Genomic DNA, 13,768 nt, shown 5'->3' on the forward strand with positions numbered 1-13,768 from the left:
TTGCAGCACATCAAAGAGCTTCCTACAGGGATACATACTGTTCCCATCTACGTCACAGATCTGCAGGGCTTTGGTAAAACACAGACGGTGAAAGTAAGGATCTGCCAGTGCAGGAATGGAGCCTGCTTGGCCAAGCAAAGCTCTGTGTCATTAGGGCCACTGGCTTTACTGGCTATGCTGTTGCCTCTTGCCCTCCTCCTTCTGCTCGGTGAGTCCCCCCTGCTATATTCTTGCCAACAGAATTGTGTTTGCTTTGCTGTTTAGAAAGTTAGGGGTTCTGACACTGACTTTTGCATCACATGTTTGGTACTAAGCAATGATACGTGGCAGTATTATAATGCCATTATACTCACTCTTGTGACGTCTACCACACGTGGAGCACTGTTTATTATAAACTGCACCATCCTTGTGTGATCATTTGTCACATACTTTTGTTATTGCAGGCCTACTCCTCGCCTTTTTCTGCATGACAAAGGGTGACACATTGGAACTGAAGGATGAAGCAGACAGTGGTGGAATCCTTCTCAAGTCAAACACTGAAGCCCCAGGGGAAGAAGTGGTAAAGACATAATAATGAAAGCATTGCCTGGGCTCATACGCTTGTAAAGGAACCTTACTTTTATTTAGTCATTTGTAATTTTGCTTCATTTACTGTATTTAATTGTTACTTGATTGCTCGCTTTTTGTTTTGTTGTCTTGCTCTACAGGATTCAAGTCTCCTCACCTTCCCCCCTCTTGGGGTTGACCAAGCAGTTAAAGGCTCAGTTAAGGGCACTATGACAAATGCAGGGTGGATGGGGAACAAAAGCTCCAGCACGATCGGAGCGCATACCACACATGAGCTTGGGACGTACAAGTCTAGTGGTGTCCCCAACGATATGCAAGAATTCCAGTATGACCAGTATGAAAGTCAGTATGGTGCTCAACATTTAAATGGAGCTCATCTTCTTGCTAGCGGTGTGAGCTTTGACAACAGGTACCATGTCCAGGACTCAGCTCTTCTTCACACTTGGAAAACCAACGGCCGCTATCTACACCAGGTAATGTTTTAAATTTCAGAGTTAAAAACATTTAACAGATTTTAATGTATATGGTACAATAAAAAATATGTGGGAAAATTGGCACAAAAAGGGGGGAGAATGTGGCAAAATGACCAGTGTGTCCAGATGTGTACATTTTTCATTCTGAGGTTTAATAACATCTTTGTTATCTGTAAGAGCTAAGGTAAGTCTCGTGTAATATAATCTTGCTTTTCTAATAATAATAATATCTGGCTGCCAGTCATATCATGAGCAGCCTTGTGTTATCACATGGTTTAGTATGTCCCCTCCCATAGCTCAGGCTGAGTCCACACACTGAGCAATAACACACTTCCTCTCCCTTCCCTTTTGTCTTGCAGAAACTAGCCTACCTGGGAACAGAGGAGGACGGCCGGTACGCAGACGACATCATCCACTCCTACGGGTTTGAAGGGGCGGGCTCTGCAGCTGGCTCTGTGGGATGCTGCAGTGACTATGGTGACAACGATAACCTTGACTTCCTTAACACACTTGGACCAAAGTTCAAAACTCTCGCAGACACCTGCAAACACACATGAACAATGAAGCTCAAAAACAATGGTGTTTACCTTACAGTATACTGTACAGGATGCAGAGAGGTCTGGGATCTGAATGCTTGGCATGCCCCTAAACATGAATAAGGGGGGAGGGGAACAAAAAAACAAGCAGGTGGCGTCAGTGTGTGCATATATTGCTTTTTGTTTTTTGTTTTCTTTGCTGCTTTTTGGTCTTTTGCACTGAAAATTATGCAGATGCAGTCAGTTGTACATATTTTGTGTTGTATAGTTGTTGTTTGCTTTGGTTTTTCCATCCACCCATTAGCTATATCCACTTATCCTTTCAGAGAATGGCAGGGGGCTTGTTTTGCAGGTTCATAATGGTAGTTGTATTGATATGATGTAGGGCTGTGGGGTTTTCTATTGATTAGTAACAACTTTGGGTATTTTGGGGTATTATTAATTATCTTTCTGGACAGTTCATGAAACAGTTTTGCATTTGAGTGGCTGATTTTAAATGGTGTACTAAATTTAATATAATTTTTTTAAAGAAAAAAACCCTTACTGCCTTTTAGTATTTCACACAGTAATTATCTGTGCAAACGCATTCCAGCACAGCTCTTGACCGCTGGCGGGGGCGTAGTTTCAGCCCTCAGTGTCATAAAGGTTGCTGCAACATTCTGCCAGTAATCCTGCAAAAAGTCAGCACAAGGGCGTGAACGGGAGGAGTGAGGTGTTACTGACATTGCCTGCAACTGTCTGAATACAATACTGACCAGATATAAGAAAAGCTGAACAAGACAATGGACAATAAAAATGTCCACGAACCTGCTAATTAAAGGGAATCTGACATACCCATATGTATATATTAAGTTGTCAAAGCTAATTTAGTATGGTTATTAAAGATTTTTATTTAAGTCTCAGCTTAATTTAATGGAAATTCAGAATAAATAAATAAATAAAATGATTAAGAAAGGGATGCTGTAACTACTAAATGCACTAAAGGCTTTGCTTACAGCTTGGATTCCTTGTTACAGTATGATTTCTTTTATTATTTTATTATTTCTTTTATTTTTATTGTAAAAAAAAAAAAAAAAAAAAGTCCTCCTCGTTCTGTTTTGACTCTGTATTTTGGCACAATGATAAAACAGTATATTAAAGCTGAAACAGTTGTCAATTTTGCTCAGTCTCTATCTGTACTCTGGTAAATGATTTACTGGGTGTGGCACACTGAGCATGTACAGTATGCATGGCACACCTACTGACTCCTAGCTAATATTTTACCTCCAGTCTTCTGCAGATCAAAGAGGTGCATACAGTACAGGGTCATACAGTAACATACATAATTGTGTCTTACCTGTAATTATCCAATTTTCTCCATGTCAACAGTGCTGTACCTGTTGCCCCAAAGTTTAGCTACAACGGACAGTGAAGTACTTTATTAGCCATCTTCTTTAAAACGGATTTCCAGTAACAGGAAATTCACTGTAGGGTCCAATCAACATCACTTTTGATTAATTATTGATAACCTATTTGAAATAGTGAGATTCTATATATAACAAGCTTAGCTACATTATGCACAGACCTCCACGCATAAATAATACGGTATAACAAACGTATTGAATCCCTAATTGAAATCCTCCACGACTTGCTAATCTCATTACGTTTAGGCTGATTGTGGATTATTAATTTATAGATAATATAAAAAAAGCATTGGTGCTCTAAAAAATTCACCAACTTTTGGACTGTCCTACGTGATGTGCTGATGAGTATCAAATATGACAGCAGAGAGGGGGGGGCAAAGGGAGATTAAATCTTGGAATGAAATCGGTCTCTCGCTATGATCAAACACTGGAATCTTGCTAAAAAATACAACAATATTATCTGTACATATTACAATAATACTGTCACAATTATGGAGGATGTGAAACGAGATGTGAACATCAAAGGTTTTTGCACAAAAATCCCACTGGGGCCAATTATGAGAATCGGAAAGTCACTTAACTCCAAATAATGAAAATAAGCAGTTAGCCCAAATATCTAAAGAAGGCACTCCAAGCACTGACAGCAGCCCTTACCCCATTTTACCAATAGTCTTCATTTTTTAATTAATATTCTCTGCAGAAATAAAAAGCTTAGTGTTTATCACTGGTATTCTAGAAATCTGCGATGAAAAGCTGTGAAGACTCAAATTCTGTGGTATTTTTGGAAATACTCTGAAGAATTTCTGAAGAATTCCATGTGCTGTATTTATCATAAGCCAGATATTTAGCATGTTGTGGATATGACAGTTGGGAATCTCTGACCACTAAACTGTTCACAGTGATGACACAGGATAAAGACCTAGGAGTGAATGTTGCTTGAACAGCAAAAATCATTTGACACACTGTTTATTTATAAGACGCTTACCAATTCAACGGGTGTGAAATGTATCAAGGATGTCCAAACTGACATGCTGGTAGCAGATCTTATATGATAAGATGCCTCATTTGGCATCACCCTGCCACTACCCTGACTTACATTTTCACACATTTTCATTTAATAAACAGATATATGTGGTGCATAAGAAACATTTCTGTAAAAGCCTACTGCAACAACAAACGAGAGTTTTAGATCATTTCTTCATTTTCGGCATAGGCTTCTGTGAAAACAATCTCTCCAGATGGGATGTTTTCACCCTCCACCAGAGAGTCTGAGGATACTTGGCTCCATGAGTTCAATATGGAGAGGTGCCGTCAGCTGCCAAGAACGTTTAGCACAGAAACTTCTTAACCCCCTGTTGACTTTGGCCTCAGGACTTATGATTTTAAATAACGTGCAAGATATTTTAGTCGCTATCAATGCACACGACAAAGTAATGTCTTCATGGTGCGTTTTGTAAAGTGCAAACCAGGTCATGTATATAAGGAATTGAAGTTGCCATCCATCCATCGTCATCCGCTTATCCTGTGTACAAGGTCGCGGGGGCCTAGAGCCAATCCCAGTTTACAGGTGAAAGGCGGGGTACACCCTGGACAGGACGCTAGTCCATCGCAGGGCAGAATTGAGGTTGGTTTGTGAATAATTTAATCACTGTATGTGCTTGTTTCAGCATGCAACAGACCTTATTCAAATGACTGTGTTGTATTCATGAAAGGGGCTGCAATTATGTATTGTTTAAAACGATTCCAGTGTCACTAATCACATCTGATTCATTTGCATTTTCCTCATGACAGGTCATATAAATATAAGATGTTATTACCGCCAGCGACACTAGGTGTCACACTTACTTCTTATCTGAGTTTAACACCTGCTGCGGAGGTGGCTGATTTCAGACACTTTTTTTGTCTGTCACGTGTAACCAAACACCTGAAATCACTTTATTTAAGCTGTGAAATCATGACAGCCCAGTTAAAGTGAAGTGATGTGACTAGCCTCATCATGCTTTGATGAGGCATATGCCAGACTGTACAGTTATCACATGCTTTTAGTCAAGTTCACTGATATTTTGTGTCACTTATCTAACAAGATCGGGCCTCCGTGTTGAATATAACTAAACTGAGGCTGGACTGACTTCCACCTATGTAAGTTCTTGTGCTAATCTAGTGGGCGATAGTGTATTTAAAACTCACACTTTTACATTGGGATTCAAATTTTTAACCATCTCTAAAGGATTATTATATTTTGGGCTTCACCATCATTAAATCACAGTTCAAAGAAGGATTATGTTATGCTATAGTCAAATAAATGGAACGCTGTTTTATTTACAATAAGCAAATGCTAGGTAACAAATTATAGAATTTAAAAGGGCTGGCCCGAATAGTCGAGATTCGATGCTTCGATGGGCGGAGCCTGATTCGACTGTCAATCTTACAGTGGACGCTTTGCAGCGAAACAAGGATCATGCCATTTTGGCGATATGGGAGTGCTCATCGTCTTCAATGTTTAATGCTGTAAATAAACATGTAAAAAGAAAAAAACGTTCAATAAATGTTTTTAAAGTGCGTGAACAAATCCAAAATTGTAACCTTAATCCTGGGGTGTCAGTGCGCATGGCGTAGCGTGTATGTGTGTAGTGGCAGAAGAGGAAGATTTCCAGAAGAGACGGCGCCCCAGCTTCACTGGTGTTGTGCCAAGTTGTCCGCACCTCGCGGGACTTTTGGATCATTTTTCAACGCTGATAAACCACACACAGAATATTATAGCGCTTTTAAATAGCCGTCTACTTGAAATAGACCCATGAGGAACCACGACGTGCGTGCAGTTGTCAGCATGGCACGCATGCAAAACTGCACAAGACTGGTGAATAGCAGGCAAGCGAGAGAAAAAAGGGTCAACAATAAGCCTCGTTTTAGCTGGAAATTTCCAATGTAAGTTGGATGAATAGAGTCTGCAGCTTGTCAAGATTAAAGTTTTAAACATTTACATGAGCAGCTGGGTAGAATTTAATTCACAGCCTACAGAAGAACTGTCTGGCCTAAGTGAATTCCCCCCATTTAGCGGTGATGTGTCTAAAAGCTAATATTACATGGTGTGGGAACCATTGTATTTGGGTGAGACAAGACCCACCCACTTTTTAAAACCAATGATATTGGACCCACTCACTTTTACTGTCTGAAATTCAGTGCATCTCAAATCCATTTTTCGCCTACTGCACTGCCATGACACAGTGAGGTATAGCATTTTAGGATACCTGCTGCTGTCTTTGTGCTCACATACTGTCACTAAAAAAGAATGTTCATCATTTGTTCTCCTGATGCTTTTGAAGGCATCATTTAGTCTTTGTTGCAGCACTGAATTACAATTACACTTATGCTATGTTTTTATAAGACTTACAGAGTTATCTGACATTTTTGCTAGGCTAGCTAGCTATAGTAATGTTAACATTAATCAACCAGAGTTAGCAGCTCTTTGGATCCTGGTCAATGAGAGAAGCTAGCTGAGGTACTCTTGCAAAATTTGATTAAAAAATGGACTGGACAAAATTATTTTTTCATTTGCTTGTGTGTTGGCTCAGCAGGGGTGATATTACATAAGAAAGCTGATCTACAGGAGAAACATATCTGAAAGCAACACAGAATGACTGAGAGCTGCACTGACGTAAGTTCTGTTGAGGTTTAGATTTGGAATTGTCACCTGCCACCTGGATTTTGTGTTTCCCTTTGCATAAATAAAAACATTTCCACTATAAATTGATGCAGGAAAGACAGAAATTGGTTCAGAAGAATTCACCAGAGTGCAGGAAATGAAGTGTTTAATGCTCAACTAACAGATTTGAGGATTCATGATCGAGACTATACTATATATCATTCTGTATTCTTTCTACTTCATATTTATTATAGTGGATCCCAGAAACCTGAAGGATTCCCCAGCAGACACAGGGCTGTTGAGTATGGTGATGGGGGGCAGGGTGGGGGGGGGGGCTCCTCCTGAAGTCCACGGTCATCTCCACAGTTTTCAGCGTGTTAAGCTCCAAGTTGTTCTGACCGCACCAGAGAGCCAGCTGATCAACCTCCTGTCTGTAGGCCGACTCATCACCATCCCGGATGAGGCCGATGACCGTTGTGTCATCAGCGAACTTCAGGAGTTTGACAGATGGGTCTCCTGAGGTGCAGTCATTGGTGTAGAGGGAGAAGAGCAGTAGGGAGAGCACACACCTCTGGGGGGGGCACCAGTACTGACAGACCAGGTGCTGGATGTGATGTTCCCCAGCCTCACCTGCTGACTCCTGTCAGTCAGGAAGTCCATGATCCACTGACAGGTGGAGGCTGGCACAGTGAGTTTGGTGCTGAGGATGTCTGGGATGATGGTGTTGAACACCGAGCTGAAGTCCACAAACAGGATCCTTGCATATGTCCCTGGAGAGTCGAGGTGTTGCAGGATGTGATGCAGACCCAAGTTGACTGCATCATCCACTGACCTGTTAGCCCTGTAGGAAAACTGCAGGGGGTCCAGCAGGGGGCCTGTAATGTCTTTCAGGTGGGCCAACACCTGTCTTTCAAAAGACTTTCTTTCATGGATACAGATGTCACGGCGACGGGCCTGTAGTCATTTAGTCCAAAGATGGAGGATTTTTTAGGGATCGGGATGATTGTGGAGCATTTGAAGTAGGAGGGAACTTCACACAGCTCCAGTGATTTGTTGAAAATCTGAGTGGAGATGGGAGCCAGCTGCTCCGCACAGATTTTCAGGCATGATGGAGACACACTGTCGGGGCCAGGAGCCTTCCTGATCTTCTGCCTTTGGAAGAGGTGGCTCACGTCCTCTTGAGTGCAGGTGAGAGGTCAGAGGGGGAAGGTGACTGTTTGAAGATGGCGTTGGAGTGGGGGAGAGGTGTGACTCTGGGCTTTTCAAACCTATAATAGAAACCATTCAGCTCGTCTGCCATTTGTTGAGTACCAGCAGTGTTGGGGGATGGTCTCTTGTAGTCTGTGAGTGTCTGTAGGCTTCTCCACACTGACGCAGGGTCGTTGGCTGCAAAGCTGTTATTTAGCTTTTCAGCATAGCACCTCTTTGCAACTTTGACCTCTTTAGTGTGTTCCTGGCCTGGTTGTACAAGACTCTGTCCCCACTTCTGAAGGCCTCCTCCTCGGTCTGACGAAGCTGCCTGAGTTTTGCTGTGAACCAGGGTTTTTGGTTGTTGTATGTGCGGAAGGTTTTAGTCTGCACACACGTCTCCTCACAAAAACTGATGTAAGATGTCACAGTGTCAGTAAGTTCGTCCAGGTCAGTGGCTGCAGCCTCAAAAACACTCCAGTCAGTGCAGTCAAAGCAGGCCTGTAAATCCAGCTTTGACTCGTTGGTCCATCTTTTCACAGACTTTACATCTGGTTTAGCAGATTTCGGTTTTTGCCTTTGTCGGGATAAGATACAGAGCACTACAGAGCACTGTACGCCAAAACCAACAGACACAGAAGCAGTTTCTTCTCACAAGCCATCACTCTGATTTCTGACTCACAGTGTCAGGAACAATTCCTGCGCAATAACCCAGTAACTCTGTCTCTTGTCAGCCACCTATTTACTGGTTTCCACTTATTATTTATTTATTCACCATTCTCTATTTCAGTGGTGTTCATACTATGTCATATTGTATATACTGTATACCAATACACCTACCTCAGGTCATAGGTCTTATTTATTTTTTCCAGCATCCTTTGCACTATGCTCCATTACACTGTGTACATCTGTGCATGTGTACCTGTATATCATATCCACCTTCAACATGTACATGATGAGAATAGTTTACTCTTGCATCCTTAGCACTCTGATCACTGCACTATTTGTCAACATGTCTATATTGTTTTGTTCATCCTGTGTATATTAGTGTTGTCTATGCTGTAGTTTTTGTCTGATTTTATTTTATTATTTTATTATTGTGTTATGGTATTTTTGTACGAGTAAGCACATTGTGAGCAATGTACAATCCTGAGTCGAATTCCTCGTATGTGTACGCATACCTGACAATAAAACTGATTCTGATTCCGCGTGGAATGATGGCGCTTGGATGGTCCACTCCTGTTGGCCAGATCTGGGCCACAACCAAGAACAAACCAAATAAACCACAACTGGCCCCAATTTGGGCCACAGTCCATTTTTATTCTGGCCCAGATGTGGTCTACATTCCTCATGTTCATATGGCCCACATGCTACATGGAATGGTGGCATTTAGTCAATGCACTCCTGTTATGTGTATTTGTCTGTACATACACACACATACAGTACACTGTAAACCCCAATTCGCTTGCGCAACATAAAAACAACAAAAAAAGAAACCTTTAAAAGTTTCACCTGACACAAAATAATTGTCACATGAACCTGACTGGAAACTTATCAGTCAGTTCAACACAACATTTTCAACCAAATGATAAAATATTTTTGTGTTTTAATAACATCAAATCATATTTCATATACGTAACACAACTTGTTAAATGTATATATTGGTGTTTGGAACCCTAATCTATTTTAAGTATAAAAACAAAAGATTTATCAATCAGGGCTACAATAGCTTAACATAGTCTCAACAAAACAGCATAGTTTCAACATTTCTGCATGTACTTTTCTTACACTACTTTTGTAGTTTAAAATTTTAGCGTTAGGTGTTAAGGACAACAGTAGTTTCATATTTTCTCTCTACACATTTAGCAGGATTTTCTGAATTAACTAAATCAAGCCCTTTGAGTACTCAGGCTGGAGGGCATACAGCATGTATACAAATACAGTAGTACATCAGGCTAAAAATCAGTCCAGTGAAAGACTTTGACTTCACAGAGGTGGAATGGCACCATCTTTACCGTCAGCATTGACTTGCGCAGTGCCCGAAAATGTACAATTATAACTTTGATTAAATTACACACACACACACACACACACCCCTCAGTAACAGAAATGGCTACATTTAGCGTTACCAAAAAGTGTAAGTAACTAAACATTAGAGCCATTTCGGCATGCATACATGTTTTGAAATCAAGAACTATCAATCTACTGAAGCTACTAGTTGAGTGTTTGGTATACTGCCCTTTGCTGAAAAAAAAAAAAGACTAGTTAGTTACTATCCATGTTTTGCCAACCCCAGGCGTCAGTCACTTGCACCAGTGTGCCGAAATAATTTTTCACATTCACACAATCTTAATTTTTATTTGCATTTCCAAGCACAATCCTTTCACTGTAGGCTGTTATAAAGTAGAGTAGCACTGTAATGCTAGCAAGTTGAGGTGGATAAAAAATAACATTGAGTACAGTAAAAGAAAACATCAGATTTTGAAAAGGGTTATTTCTACTGTTTATAATGATGGAAATGTGCTTGAATATGCCCCTATACTGATCCTTAGGATCTGCTGAGGACATTCTTATAATTTACCTGATATGCTTTTACAATGGAGAAAAGATCTTCTGGGCACTTCAGCCCAGTTCTCCTTACATCTCTCTGGACAGCTAGCAAACGATGTGTGTGAGAAAACACATTATGAAAAGTACAACAATTAACAATCAAATCAACCTAATTACATAGCTCTAAATATGTGCACTTTATGTAAATTACCTGATTTTCCTGGAAAAGAGCTGGCCATGTTTCACGAAAGTGCCATAAGCTGAGTTTATATGTGCCATATTTTAATGTACGGGGTAAACTAAGCTAAACTTTTACCAAAAACTGAAATCTTTAACTTTAGTTTGTAACAATCAGCTATTAGCCGAATCAGCGCTGTGTTTGTGTAAAACCAAAACACAGCTGCGGTGGATGAGAGACTGAGCACATTAAAATATCGTGTTCTACATGTTTATGCTAAACAGGTGTATTGATTAAGTATGGATCCTTATTGTTTACAAACTAGCTATAATCTTGTCAACCTGATTGTTCATACTGTGATTTTATGTTGGCCTATTCTTTACACACAACATCTATTGCATGTCTTTCTGTCCTGGCACAGGCAGCCAGGTCATATAGACATCAATCGGGGGCCAGACAATTAATCCATGATATTCCTATATATTTTTCAAAAGGTCACAGAAAACATTATTATTGCTACTAGAGCCCAGCATGAGAGTGGTGCTTTCAAATGACAATTTGTGTTGTTTGTTGTTTTCAACAATAATTAAAACAATGCGAAAGGCCTTGTGCTACCTGTCCTGTCGCTCCACCCATTCCCACTTGCCTATCTACAAGGACCACACTCTGAGTACCTTGGAGGCCACCATCCTGAACCAGCCCCTGACTAAGCCCAACTTGGCCAGCTTGACTCACTGTCTACTGGGTGCCACCTGCCACAAACATCATTTTGGGCTTGGGCTCAACTACATACATGGGCGTGGCTGCATAGTACATAACAGGCTGCTGTATAAGCAGCGTCTGACTGGGAATCATAATCTTGTCTTGGACATGTACCTTTGGAACAGTGGCTGAACCCTGGATGACGGTGGAGGATCCAGATGCTACATTGGAGGTGTTGAGGGTGTTGGTGTTGATGTTGACGTGGTCCCTGTCCCTGATTGTATCTATGTGTGTAGGGACATCTGTGTGGGTGGAGGTGGAGGGCCTCATAGGAGACACTGGTCTGTATGGAGAGATAGAAACCCCTGCATCCACAGACCCAGTCACCAAAGTTGACCCATGACAAATCTCAGCAAGGGTTTTGAATTTAGGCCCAAGGTCATCGAGGAATGCAAGGTCATCATCATTCTCAAGAAGGCTGCAGCAACCTACAGAACCTGCCCGGGACTCCTGACCCTCATAGTCATAGACGAGCAAAACGTCCTTCTGCAGGAACTTCTGTGCAGCATGTCTGGATTTCTGCAAACAAATAGAACCAGAATATATTGAGTCTACAGTAAATACTACTTAATAGTTCAACTGTGATAGTATGATACAGCTTTTATTTGTCCTAAAGATACTGTATAATAAAAACTGGCTATTTTCTATATGTCAGTTATATCCATAGACTGTATATAAAAATGGACGTAGTATCCATGACGTCACCCGTTGTTTTCTGAAGAGCAGTTTTGAAGCCCGAATTAGGCGGAGCTGGCCGTCGCCATCTTGGCAACATGCATCACTCCCAGATAACCCATAAATGGGCAAAGAGGCAGGTCGTGGGTGGAGCTGAGGTGACGTGTTGATGAAACCACTCCCGCCTAGCTCGACATGACCGAGTTAGCTTATGCTAAGGAGCTAATGCTATATGCTACTCTGCGTTAACAGAGGAAGCTTCTAAACCCCCGGTGCTGTACGGTGGAGGTTGGAACCTGTGTCCGTTTTGTTACCAGTTTATGGTCGTCAGCTCATCAAGGTAAGCGGAAAATATTAAAATAACTCACATATCTGTTATTGACATTATACTTCACAAGGTTTTAAATACTTTTAATTATATAAATGGGGTAACGTTATTTTGCAACACTAACGTTAGATTTTGTTGAGACCAACATTAACAGTTAACTATGAATCAGTTATTAATTACCTTAAGTTTACTTAACGTTACAGCTCAAACGAACAATTTCAAGCTAATCAATTAACCCTTTTACATACATTAAGTTACATTAAGTCAGTATGTTACTTGTAATAAAAGGAATAAGGTAGCGGTGCAGTCCTTAACGTTGGTCACATGATGGAAGCTGCTGTCGGCAGGGCTGTGTGGGATTATTGTCTGGAATAGGACACTTGAGAGAAAGGTACTTTTTATAATTGTCACAAGATTCTTGTTGAGGATCTGATGCCTCCACGAATGCTTTAACTGTAAGTAACGTTACTAGAACAACTTGGCTACTGGACACTTGACAGCTGATATAAAATTGTCTTAAGAGGACAACACAAAAACATTTAAAGACCGTCTCCCTTGTTCCATTTCTCCCACTTAATGTGACATAATAGTGCTGTCAACATTAAAACACTGAGGCATCTTTTAGAAGAGCATCTCAAAAAATTTGAATTCCTGTGGCAAAGTTCATTGTGAGCATCAGAACTAGACTAAGAGATTACAGTCTTCAGAAACCTTTGCAGGTGTTTTGAGTTAATTAGCTGATTAGAGAGCTTTTCTCCAGTTGACATTTCTGTATAATTTATAATACAGAAATGTATTTTTATTCTAAAATGTTTACATTTTGAGATACTGGAGTTTTTATTTCCATGAGCTGTAAACCGTAATCATCAAGATGAAAACAAAAAATGGGTTTGAAATGCTTCACTTTGTGTAATGAATCTAGAATATATCAGAGATTCACTTTTTGAATAGAATTACGTTAGAAAATTTACTTCACCACAATATTCTATTTATTAAAGACTCATCTGTATTGTTTACTTTATATTTTTCATCACCTGAAGCATTTATTACACATTTTCCTCCTAGTGTCACACTGTGGATCAGATGTCCCACCTGCTGCCAGAGAGCTGCAGAGACCTGGGAGTCCTCATTGTGCTGATGGCGTGGACTGACGTGGAAAGGCGTTCTCTCTTTCTGTTTACTTTGAGTTTTAAATATTGTCCTTATTTGTATAATAGGACCATTTAAAAAAAGATATGGTTTATGGTTCACATAATTCATCATAATACATAAATTCTATATATGTTAGCACTCCCTGTCTTTACTACTTACTTAAAAGCTAATCGTATGCCACAGATAAAACATAAAACATTAAAGCTGAACTCTTGATAAAGATCACTGTAGGATAAGTTGAAAAGTGAAAATACTCCCAACATGTTTCACATGAAACGTTGAAAAGTAATTATGGAGTGTATTTCTGTGTGTG

The 13,768-nt window shown here is 40.4% G+C and overlaps 1 protein-coding gene across 2 annotated transcripts in view; it reads right to left on the reverse strand.

Moving 5' to 3' along the window:
- si:ch73-74h11.1 (desmoglein-2) overlaps positions 1-13,768 on the reverse strand; it is a 29,339-nt gene that overhangs the window by 4,728 nt on the left and 10,843 nt on the right. The window lies entirely within an intron of this gene.

The sequence above is a fragment of the Micropterus dolomieu genome, linkage group LG06 (genome assembly GCF_021292245.1).
Source record: "Micropterus dolomieu isolate WLL.071019.BEF.003 ecotype Adirondacks linkage group LG06, ASM2129224v1, whole genome shotgun sequence".
Classification (NCBI taxonomy): Eukaryota; Metazoa; Chordata; class Actinopteri; order Centrarchiformes; family Centrarchidae; genus Micropterus; species Micropterus dolomieu.